This window comes from Chiloscyllium plagiosum, chromosome 1, assembly GCF_004010195.1.
Source record: "Chiloscyllium plagiosum isolate BGI_BamShark_2017 chromosome 1, ASM401019v2, whole genome shotgun sequence".
Lineage (NCBI taxonomy): Eukaryota > Metazoa > Chordata > Chondrichthyes > Orectolobiformes > Hemiscylliidae > Chiloscyllium > Chiloscyllium plagiosum.
Window position 1 is genome coordinate 96,134,362 of NC_057710.1, and position 13,012 is coordinate 96,147,373.

The 13,012-nt window shown below is 41.6% G+C and overlaps 1 protein-coding gene across 6 annotated transcripts in view; it reads right to left on the reverse strand.

The window, feature by feature from the left end:
• Positions 1-2,124, reverse strand: part of LOC122550944 (putative methyltransferase NSUN7) — a 154,566-nt gene extending 152,442 nt beyond the window's left edge. For all 6 annotated transcript variants that reach the window (XM_043692499.1, XM_043692491.1, XM_043692482.1 and 3 more), the window contains exon 1: positions 1,264-2,124. The gene's annotated coding sequence lies outside the window, so the exon portion shown is untranslated. The remainder of the gene's footprint in view (positions 1-1,263) is intronic.
• Between the last annotated feature and the right edge of the window lie 10,888 nt (positions 2,125-13,012).

A 13,012-nucleotide genomic window follows, 5' to 3' on the forward strand; every position in this document is an offset into this window, starting at 1 on the left:
TTCCTGAAGAAGGGCTTATGCCCGAAACGTCGATTCTCCTGTTCCTTGGATGCTGCCTGACCTGCTGCGCTTTTCCAGCAACACATTTTCAGCTCTGATCTCCAGCATCTGTAGCCCTCACTTTCTCTCAAATGAATAGGCTGCTAAAGGCTGCTAAGTCCCCTGGACCTGGTGGGTTTCATCCTAGGATTTTAAAAAATGTCACTACAGCGATAACTGTTGGTAATCTTCCAAGAATTTTTAGATTTGGGAAAAGTCCTGAAGAACTGGAAAACTGCCAATGTAACACATTTACTCAAAAAGGGAGGAAGACAAAATTCAGGTAACTATAGGCTACTTAGCTTAAAATCTGTCATTTGGAAAATGTTAAAGAATATTAAATTGTCAACAATGAAATAGCAGAGCATTTACAAATACATAATAAAATCCAGCAGAGTAAGAATGAATTCACACAGGGGAAATCATACAAATTTGCTGACAAAGGAAGGGCAAGAATAGGAGTTGAGAGGCTCCTGATGGTGCAGTGCTCACATTCTTAGCCCTGAGCCAGGCAGCCTGGGTTCAAGTCCCACCTACTCCAGAGGCTTGTCATAACATCTCTGAATAGGTCGATTAGAAAATGCCTAGGGAACTAACAATAAGATTATTGATGCAGTGGTAAAATCCTTATCTCTGGGCCAGAAGACTCCGGTTCAAGTCCCATCTTCTCCAGAGGTTTGCCATAACACATCTGAACAGATTGAATAAAAACTTCTAGTAAACTCAAGGAATATATAACCCGAAGTCTAAAACCAAATCTTAACCAAGTTTATCCTCTTTTTATTCAATCGTGTGCATATAAGCATCAAACTTTCACAACATCGATTTAACGTGATATTTCACATTAACATCGTGTTGGCGAGTTTTGAGAAGAAGATTTGTAGCTGAAGTTGAAGCTCTGGATGTAAGTTTGCCTCCTGAGCTGGTAGGTTAGTTTTCAGACCTTTTTGTTACCATGCTCAGTAACATCATTGGTGAGCCTCTGGTGAAGCACTGATGTTAGTGACCCACTTTCTATTTATGTGTTTTAGGTTTCCTAAAGGCTCACAGATGATGTTACCTAGCATTTACTTTCAAAGTGCAAGTTTACACGCTTCTTTAAATGCTCCTACCCCACCTATTCTTCGGAAGCATGAACAGAAGTGCAACTTCCCGCTCGCTTTTATCGCTGAGATTATATTAATGAACGGAATGACTTTAACCCCAGATCTGTGAAATACTTACAGTGATCCGCCGTGTATCAGGTTCGACAAATGTTGAGATGTTTGCGAGTGGCGATGTGAGACAGACCAAATGCTGTGTTGTACTGACCTGTGGTCTACTCTCCTCAAATCTTTCCTGTAATCTTTGTTGTTCTGTGCTGAGTTAATGCTCACTCCTGTGCGGAGTTTAAATTCTCCGCTGTGCTATTCCCTGTACTCTGCGCTGATTTAATGTTTTTTTTCCCCCAGTGCTCTATGCTGACTTTGTGCAGAGTAAATGCTCTGTACCGTTTTAATGCTATCTTCTATCCTGAGTTAATACTTGTTCTAGTCTCCCCCTGTCAGGTTCTGTCCTGAATGAATACTTTCCCGTTTTTTTTCTCTCTGTCACTGAGCTGAACGACTCGGCTCTGGGCACTGCCGCTTCTGCTATCATTTAAATATGGACTGCTCCACTGTGCTAATGGAGGGGGGGGGAATGAAGATGTGTAAGGGTGCGGGTTTTTCACTTGTGGCTCCAAGGAGCTCGCCCTCCCTCACACTAAGCACCATAGTGATTTTTTTCAAGAATAGTTGCACCACATATCTCGATTCGTCCTATTTGTGAGAGGTGGGGACTGCCCCACGTGCTTTGCACACCCGCTCTTCCCGCATGGTAGTGACCGGGGTAGCGGTCTCCATGGTAACGGGGCCCACTACTGGAGGATGGACCCTGGGTGAACAGGTCAGTGTCAGCGGAGGGGTTTGTGGCCGAGAATAATCCAGAATAACACAGTCGGGGGAGACGAGGGGTCACAAATATAGGTGTTCTCCCCCCCCCCAAAATCCGCCTGAGTGCCATGCTGGAGCGGTTTTCCGGGAAGATTTACATCTTCACTCTTTAGTCGACCTATTCAGAGATATTAGGACAGGAGTTCTTTCTCCCCCACCCCGTTTACTTTGGGCTGTTTGCTGAGTCCAGATCTATTTAGAGGCGAGCAGAACGTGTCCTCCGTGATTTCAGCGCAGATTCAACAGGTTTGCAGTGATTGATCTTGCTTCCTGCTTCACTGCACCTTCATTTGCTGTGTTATTTTCTCGCTTAACACTGAATTGGCAATGCCTCCGCAATTAATACATCGCACTCAATTACATTCGATTTTAGACTTGTTTTCACACGACCACTTCTGGAAAGTGCACCAATTTTTTTTTCAAAATCAAACTTTCACGGGGCACACCCCCAGGGCCACTCTGAAATAAACTTTATGTCATCACACCCCTATGCAAAAACATTCTAAAGCCAACTGTGCAGATACCATACGGCTGAGTACATTCATTTGTCTGCATTTATTGACACTCGCGGTGTCAGTTGCGGTTGGTGGCAATGAAGCGGTAACACTTTACAGGGCGTACAAGGTTAGCATCCAAAATCTAACATGTCAGTCCCTGCCATAGAGACAAAGGACAATTGGGTCCAGACCAATAAGAAAGACAAAATCTGATTCTGAAGAGGAAAATTTGCAAAGCGTAATTAGTTCCCCCCCCCCCCCCAAATTACCAGAAGAATGTTGAATAGAAGTTGGAAATTATAAATCCAACTTTGATAAAGCAGACTTAACGTGTATATTTTTAATTGTCCACATCACACAAACTGGACATTTTCTGAAACAATTTTCAGTCATGGCACAGTGATCCTGGGCAAATTGAAACTTATTCCAAAATCAAAAAAAAAGGTACTCTTGATTGGCATCAATTATAGAATACAGCACATAAATTAAACATTGAAATCATTACTGACATTGGCTAGAAATCAGTTTCCAAATGTACAACAATAGATGCCAGATATTAATATCAGTGGGTCATTTTCATGAATAGAAAAGGACATAATCCAACAATTAAATTAGTCCATAAATACCCATTGTTCACTCATACAATAGCTGCCTTCAGAATTTACCCTAAAAATATCCACTGGCAGAAAATTCAACACATAGTATATAATCTGAAGACAACTTAGCCTCAAAATACTTGCAATGCAAGTAAATACTTTTTTCCAACTTTTTTATGCCCCATAAAAACACAATAATCTTTACATCTTTATATAGTATCTTTCACAACCACAAGCTGTATCAAAGTAGAAATGTAGTGACTGTTGTAATATAGGAAATACAGCAACCAATTTGTGCACAACATGACTCTAATCCAGCAAGGTGCTGAAGACCAAACAATATTGTTCAGTGATATTTATTGAAGGATAAATATCAGTCCTGATTTTAGAGGTAATCAACTCAGCGCCTGCCCTGCCACCCTGTTTAAAATTATGTTATAGGATCTTTTTAAATCCAACTGAGATATCAAAAGAACATTTCATCCAAAAGACCACAAAAAAATACTAAGGAAGTACTCCATTAGGCTTTTGCCAAAAATTTTGTGCTCAACTCTTGATAAACCTACAATATACTAAATCAGATAAGTGTGATGTTAGCACGTCAGATTTATAAAGAGCAAAGAGAAAATTCAAAGGTACTTAAACAGGTTTTACAGAAAAATAAAATTGATTGCTTTATCTTCTCAATAACAAATAAAACATCCCACGGCATCAGAATAATCTTCAGAGAATAATCTGGTCAATTCTGAAATTTTAATTATAAAAAAAAGCAAAAATAGAAAAAAAATTTAAATACCCTACCAGAAAACAGAGCAATAGACTGGCATAATTAAAAACTCAAACTGAATTATAATACCAACAGAAGGGCTGAAGTATAATTATAATGGAGAGTTCACATACTTGATTAAAGTTTCCAGATAATGAAGTAACACCAACTGTTCCGTTAAATTAATAAAGTCAATCTACAAAAAAAAATTGCTTATATTCACTAAGTGTTACTATTCAGAGATTGGAAACAAAGAAAAGAACATATATTTATGAGGTGATTTTCATATCCTTAGTCTTCATTAATACCAGCCTAGGACATGACCAGACAGTAGTTCGACCTCTATGAGAGTATTGTGTACAGTTCTGGACACCATACTTTCAGCTGGATCTGATGGTTTTGGAGAGAGTGCAGAAGAGATTTGTTTTTATTTATTCACGAGATATGAGTGTTGACCATGCCAGCCTTTAGGGCTCATCCCTAATTGCCAGAGTCCGCCACATTACTTTGGGTCTGGAGTCACATGTATGGTTCCAGGGATGAGAAGCTTCAATTATGAGGATAGATTGGAGAGGAAGAATCTGAGGAGGGATTTGGTAAACACTTTCAAAATCATTAATGGTCTGGACACTATAGATAGGGATAAACTGTTTCCATGCATAAAAGGATAAAAAAAATCAGAGGGTGCAATTTTTAAGTGATTTGGAGGTGCCGATGTTGGACTTGGGTGGTCAAAGTTAAAAATCACACAACACCCCAGGTTATGGTCCCAACAGGTTTATTCGAAAGCACTGTCTTTTGGAGCACTGCTCCTTCCTCAAGCGGTTGTGGAGAATAAGACCATACAACACAGAATTTATAGAAAAAGTTAAAGTGTAATGCCACTGAAATGATATATTGAAGTTCTGGATTGTTTGTTCAGTCTTTCATCTTTAGAATGACCATGTTAGTTTTGGTTCTTTCATATGTAAATCCCAGCACTTTTTTAATGTTACACTCTTAAGTTAGCTTTAACAATAAATGCCATCTCAGCTCAGATACTGCATTGAAGATGTGAGGTTAAAATCTGTGTCCCAGTATTCAGGCTGATTCTATTTCTAAAGTGAGATTTACAGAATATTACATGGATTTATGCAGTTTTTGATACCAATACGACCATTACACATAGGGACACCACCCACCATGTACGTGGCACATAATCATGTGACTCGGCCAGTATTGTCTATCTCATACGCTGCAGGCAAAGATGTCCTGAGGCATGGTACGTTGATGAGACTGAGCAGAGGCTATGGCAACGGATGAATGGACACTGCGCAACAATCACCAGCCAGGAGTGTTCCCTCCCAGTCAGAGAACACTTCAGTGGTCTGGGACATTCAACCTCAGACCTTTGAGTGACCATCTCCAAGGTGGACTTCGGGACAGGCAACGATGCAAAGTGGCCAAGCAGAGGCTGATCGGCAAGTTTGGTATCCATGAGAATGGCCTCAACTGCAACCTTGTGTTCACGTCACACTACAGGTGACCCCATTGCACTATACATTGTCTCGCACACAAGCACACATACACACACTCCTACAGACCCTCTCTCATACACAAGCTCTCTCTCATATACTCATACATAGACCCCCCACACTCACACCCATACACATACCCTCTCACAGACTTATACTGCATTACACTCTCACACCTACACATACACACACTGTCTCACAGACACTCACACCCCCCTCCCCCACACACACACCTACATACTCACACTCACATATAGTTTGTGGGGTGAATTTGTACTTGCAGAATTACATATTATTTTGCTCAAAAACTACATAAATCCATGTGAGATTCTCTAAATCCCAATTTAGAAATAGAATCAGTCTGAACTTTGGGACACAGACAGCCTTTAACCTTCAAGTGTTTACTCCACAACCACCTAATGAAGGAGCAGTGCTCTAAAAGCTAGTGCTTCCGAATAACCCTGTTCGACAACAACCTGGTGTTATGTGATTTTTAACTTTGTTCAGTTTTAGAACGTTTTGCAAAGGAAGCAAATGCAAGGTGGTGAGAAACTCTTTCATACAGTGAATGGCTTCATTTTGAGTGCACTGCCAGGAAGTGTGGTGAATGCAGATTAAATTGAAGTATTGAAGAGTGTGTTGGATGATTATAATCATTACTTTGGGGAAGAGACAGGAGCTTGGCACTATGCCAAAATGCTCAAAAAGCTGAGAGCCAGTACAAATATGATGGATTGATTAGTCTCCCGCACCAAATTAATTCTGTGATACTGAGATTGGCATTGGGAGAAAGGTGGTGAGGGACTTCTGACAACTGGGGAGGGCATGAGAGACCAGTTACTCTGGGGTGTGGGGTAGGGGAGTTGTTGAAGGGCTGTCAGAGATTTTAAGCCAAAAGATCTATCTTTCACTGGATTCTTCAGGACAGGATCCAGGGCTCATTGATTGGGCAGTTATGCCACAAGCACTACTTTTTAAAAAACTAAGAAGAGATTTAAAGGGACCACGTGGCTCCATGGCAGCCATTACTACCTTTGGATAAACCTTCATGTAGGCTAAAGATTAGCATCCAAAAGAGAAAATGCTGGAAAATCTCAGCAGGTCTGGCAGCATCTATAAGGAGAGAAAAGAGCTGACATTTCGAGTCTAACTGACCCTTTGTCAAACATCAGCTCTTTTCCAGCATTTTCTCTTTTGGTTTCAGATTCCAGCATCCGCAGTAATTTGCTTTTATGGGGTGTAGGTTTGCTCGCTGAGCTATAGGTTTGATATCCAGATGTTTCGTTACCTGGCTAGGTAACATCATCAGTGGCGACCTCCAAGTGAAGCGAAGCTGTTGTCTCCTGCTTTCTATTTATATCTTTCTCCTGGATGGGGTTCCTGAGGTTTGTGGTGATGTCAATTCCTGTTCGTTTTCTGAGGGGTTGATAGATGGCATCTAGGTCTATGTGTTAGTTTATGGCGTTGTGGTTGGAGTGCCAGGCCTCTAGGAATTCTCTGGCATGCCTTTGCTTAGCCTGTCCCAGGATAGATGTGTTGGCCCAGTCGAAAAGGTGTCTTTTTTTATCCATGTGTAGGGCTAAGAGGGAGAGAGGGTTGTGTCTTTTTGTGGCTGGCTGGTGTTCGTGTATCCTGATGGCTAACTTTCTTCCTGTTTGTCCTACGTAGTATTTGTGGCAGTCCTTGCAAGGAATTTTGTAGATGACGTTGTTTTGTCCATGGGATGTACTGGGTCTTTTAAGTTTGTTAGTTTTTGTTTGAGAGTGTTGGTGGGTTTGTGTATTCTGATACAGCTTCGTTTGTGTGTGTTGGGATGGTTGCTGGTGTAGTTAAGTATTTGGTCAGCGTTTGTCGGTTTTCTGTATATACAGGTTTGTAGTTCTCCGCTGTCCTTTCTTTCGACTGTGCCATCCAGGAATGCGAGTTTGTTGTCGGTTTCTTCCTCCTTGGTGAACTTTATGCCTGTGAGGGTGTTGTTGATGATGTTAAATGTCTCTTCTATCTTGTTTCTCCCATCCAGGAGAAAGATATAAATAGAAAGCAGGAGACAACAGCTTCGCTTCACTTGGAGGTCGCCACTGATGATGTTACCTAGCCAGGTAACGAAACGTCTGAATATCAAAGCTCAGCGAGCAAACCTACACCCTAAATCTCAACCTGAGCTACAAACCTTGCAAAATTTGCTTTTATTTTAAAGATTAGCATGATTCTTATGTTAAGGCTGCCATCACAAAGAAATGAAGTCAAAGTATATCATAGCAACAACATCTCCGATACTGAATCAGACCATGACAATAAACGGGCAACATCCAGTCTCAGGCTAATAAGTGGCAGTTAACATTTGCACCATATAATGACAAACAATGACCATCTCTAATAAGAACAAATCTAACCATCACCTCTGATGTTCATGACATTACAGTGTTTGTATCCCTCACTGTCAACATCATGGGGGTGATCATAGACCAGAAAATTAACTGGACCAACTATAAAAATGCTGCAGCTACAAAAGATGGAGAATTTAGAGGGTAAGTGACGGTGTAGTGATATTGCTGCTGGACAAGTAATATTCTAGGGACCAGCGTTCAAATTCCATCAAGGCAGATGACAGAATTTGAATTCAACAAAATAATCTGGAATGATGACCATGGATCCTTTGTCATATGAATCTGTTTGGCTCATAAATAGCACCATCCTCAACTGGGCTAAAGTACATTGACTCCAACACTCAATATTGTGCCCTTAACTCTTTTCTGCCCTCCGAAATAGCTAGCAAGTAATTCAGTTGTAACACCTCAAAAAGGAAATGAAACCAGAAGAACCTCCTGTCTTCAATATATGCAAACACTGCCCCAACAGCTCCCTGCAACAAGGTTCCAAAGACTCTCATCCCTCTGAGAGAAGAAGTTTCTCCTCATCTCGGTTTTAAATTTGTACCCTTTATTCTGAGACTGTGCCCTCTGGTCCTAGTCGCTTCCATGAGGGGAGACATTCTCTCAGCCTATATGTTTCAATGAGATCATCTCTCATTCTTCTAAACTCCAGTGAGCAGAGTCCCAACTTATTTAGTTTTCATTCATAAGACAGTCCTTCCATACAGGGAATCATCCTAGTGAACCATCTCTGAACTGCCTCCAATGAATGATCTCTTTTCTTAAATAAGGGGACTCCAGATGTGGTTTCATTAGCAACTTACACATTTCCAGTAAGACTTCCCTACTCTTAAACTTCTACACTTTTGAATTGGGGCAAACATGCCTTAGCCTTGCTGATTACCTGCTGCACATGTGTACTAGCTTTCTATGTTTGTGCACAAGTCCCCCCAAGTCACCTTAAGTTATCCATCTAGGAAATTCCATGTCACTGAGTTCTGTGGTTCCTTGCTTGGCTAACAAGCCTGATCCTAGAGCCATATTTCCAATGACATGTTTGGCAGGTGTTTCTGGGAGATAGAATTGGTCATTGTCCTTGAGATCGCTGGCATTCCTTTCCCAGTTTCCTTTTCCATACTTCCACTTGTCACGAGGTATTGTCAAAGAGTTGTGTCACTTAGAGTCATAGAGATGTATAGCATGGAAACAGACTTTTCAGTCCAACTTGTCCATGCCGATCAGATATCCCAACCTAATTTAGTCCCACCTGCCAGCACCCAGCCCATATCCCACCAAACCCCTCCTATTCATATACTCATCCAGGTGCCTTTTAAATATAGCAATTGTACTAGCCTCCCCCACTCCCTCTGGCAGCTCACCCATTGCATAAAAAAGTTGCCCCTTAGGTCTCTTTTATATCTTGCCCCTCTTACCCTCGAGTTCCGGACTCCCCCCAACCCAAGGAAAAGACCTTGTCTATTTATCCTATCCATGCCCCTCATGATTTTATAAATCTTTATAAGGTCACCCCTCAGCCTCCGACACTTCAGGGAAAACAGCCCTAGCCTATTCTGAACCCTTCCAAGTTTCACAACATCCTTCCAATCGGAAGGAGACTAGAATTGCACACAATATTCCAAAAGTGGCCTAACCAATGTCCTGTACAGCTGCAACATGACCTCCCAACTCCTGTACTCAATATTTTGACCAATAAAGGAAAGCATACTAAACACCTTCTTCACTATCCTATCTACCTGCAACTCTAATTTCAAGGAGCTATGAACATGCACTCCAAGGTCCTTGAGGAGAAAGTGAGGTCTGCAGATGCTGGAGATCAGAGCTGAAAATGTGTTGCTGGAAAAGCGCAGCAGGTCAGGCAGCATCCAGAGAACAGGAGAATCGACGTTTCGGGCATAAGCCCTTCTTCAGGAATGAATAAAGTGTGCCCAGCAGGCTAAGATAAAAGGTAGGGAGGAGGGACTTGGGGGAGGGGCGTCGGAAATGTGATAGGTGGAAAGAGGTCAAGGTGAGGGTGATAGGTCAGACTGGGATGGGGGCGGAGAGGTCGGGAAGAAGATTGCAGGTTAGGAAGGCGGTGCTGAAACCGCAGGAGGTGCAAGACTTGCGCCCTCACCTCCCTCCAAGGCCCCAAAGGAGACTTCCATATCCGCCACAGATTCACCTGCACCTCCACACACATCCATCTATTGCATCCTCTGCACCGATGTGGCCTCCTCTATATTGGGGAGATAGGCCGGCTACTTGCGGAGCGTTTCAGAGAACACCTCTGGGACACCCGGACCAACCAACCCAACCACCCTGTGGCTCAACATTTCAATTCCCCCTCCCACTCCACCAAGGATATCCAACTCCAAGGTCCTTACCTTGATACAGTTATACAAGACTTAGTGAGGCCACACTGGGAATACTGTTTGCAGTTCTGGTTTCTTTATCTGAGGAAGGATGTTCTTGCTATCAAGGGAATGAGGAGAGGGTTTACAAAATCAATTCCTGAGATGGTAAGAGAGACATATGAGGAGAGTTTGAGTTGGTTAGGATTGTATTCAATGGAGTTTAGAAGAATGAAAAAGGATCGCATAGAAACCTATAAAATTCTAACAGGATTAGAAAAGGTAAACACAGGAAAGGTGTTCCTAACAACCGGGGAATCCAGAAGCAGGAGTCATAACTGAAGGATAAGGGGTAAACCTTTTATGACTGAGATGAGGAGGAATTTCTTCACCCAGAGAGTGGTGAGCCTGTGGAATTCTCGACCACAGAAAGGACTTGAGGCCAAAATATTGTGCTTTCATGAAGGAGGTAGATATAGCTCATGGCCTAAAGGGATCAAGGGATATGGAGGGGAGGGCTATTGATAATCAGCTATGATCATAGTGAATGGTGCAGAAGGCTCGAAGGATCAAGTTGACTAATCTTGTTCCTATCTTCTATGTTTCTATAGTTATAAATTTGCATTCCAGTCGAACAATAGGTGAAACATTCTGCAAGCGTTAACTTACTTCAATCACACTTAAAATGGAACATTGATTATCTACTTAAATGAGTTAGGACTCTCTAAAGAATGGTGAAAATTAGTGGTTAATTAGGGTCTCATAAAATTAACCTTCAATAACTACAATAGTATTGCTGAAAAAGATTTTCACATTGCACTCATTAGGACAATTCACAAGAAAATCAATGTAAATCATACAGGAATTACCTTCAAGTATGAATGACGGTCTCCCACGTGTTGACATCTATGTTGCATATCTTGAGGGATGCCTTCAGGAGTTTTTGAAATACTTTCTTCATTCTCTTGTTCGAGTGCCCTCCTTGATCTGGGCAAAGAAGATTTTCATTGGTAGTCAGAACTGAGACATCTTAAGCACGTGGCCAATCTAGTGGACATGGTTTTGGATGATCATGACCTCATTGATGGTGCTGTTAGCTGCTTCAAGGATGCTGATATTAACATATCCATCCTCCCAGCTGATGCATAAAATCTGTCTCAAACAATGTTTATGGTACTGTACGTAGTTCAAGTTTTAGAGCCATATAAAAGAGTCGGTAGGATAACTGGCTTAAACACAAATATTGGTATCAGCACAGATGTAATGATCATTGAAAACCAAAGGCAGCACTTGCAGATTGGATGCTATATAAAATCTCTGCAGTGATTTCAACCTTGGATGAGAGGTAGCTTCACTGGTAGGGGAAGTGTTCCATCTTTGGTGGATTTTTCCATTGATCTTAATGGAGGGATGAACCAGAACCACACCTGGAATGTGTTGGTAAAGGATTTGAGTTTCTGGAGGTTGAGGCTGAGACCAACTTTTTGATGTTGTCTCCATTTTTGATGACAGTGGCAATGGTAACATCCATGCGATCAGCAGGGATTTTGTCTTTGTCCCAGGTGTTCAGGAATAAAAGATAGAGATAACAAGTAAGCTCTGCTCCTCTAATTTTGCAAATCTCCGCTGGAATCCAGTCTACTCCTGTAGCTTTTCCAATCTTATGTGTCAACTTCTGCCCACTAGGTGGGAGTCCAAGATCACCTTTGATGGATAGTTTGGGGATTTCCTCAAACACATCCTCATCTATGATTGTATCACGTTTCAGGATGGGTCCACTTTTGTTTGTCATTTATATAAATGATTTAGATGAGAATATAGAAAGTTTGCGGATAACACTAGGATGGGTGGTATAGTGGATAGTGAAGAAGGTTATCTAAGATTACAAAGAGATCTTAATCAATTGGGTCAATGGGCTAAAAAGTGGCAGATGGAGTTTAATTTGGATAACTGTGAGCTATTGCATTTTGGTGAAACAAAAAAGGCAAGACTTATACACTTAAAAGTCAGGCCTTGGCTAGTGTTATAGAACAGAGAGATCTAGGGGTTCGTTCTTTGAAATTTGTATCACATCTAAATTGGATGGTTCAAGAAGACATTTAGCCCACTTGCCTTCACTGCTCAGACCTTTGAGTATAGGAGTCGGGACATTATGTTGAGGTTGTACAGGATGTTGGTGAGGCTCTTCTGGAGTACTTGTCTAGTTCTGTTCATCATGTTATAAGAAGGATATTATTAAGGTAGAGAGGGTTCAGAAGAGATTTTACCAAGAACTTGCCGGGAATGGAGGGTTTAAGTTACAAGGAGAGGCTGGGACGTTTTTCACTGAAGTGTAGGAGGTTGAGAGGTGACCTTATAGGGGTTTATAAAATCATGAGGGGTATAGATAAGATGAATGGCAGGTGGCTTTTCCCTAGGCTGAGGGATTTCAAGACAAAGCGGCCTATTTTTAAGGTAAATCAGAAAAGATAAGGGGCAATTTTTCTACACAGGGTGTGGTAAATATTTGGAATGAACTTCCAAGGGAAATGGTGAATGAAGATACAGTTGCAAAGTTTAAAAGACATTTAGATAAGTACATGAATAGGCAATGTTTAAAGGGATATGGGCTAAGCATAAGCAGATAAGACTAGTTTAGTTTGGGATTATGGTCAGCATGTAGGGGAAAGTAAGGACTGCAGATGCTGGGGAATCAGAATCAAAAAGCATGGTGCTTGAAAAAGCGCAGCAGGTGAGGCAGCATCCGAGGAGCAGTAGAGTCAATATTTCGGGCATAAGCCCTTCATCAGGAATAATGATGCTGAAGGGCTTATGCCAAAAACATCAACTTTCCTGCTCCTCAAATGCTGCCTGACCTGCTGTGCTTTTACCAGCACCATGCTTTTTGATTATGGTTGGACTGAA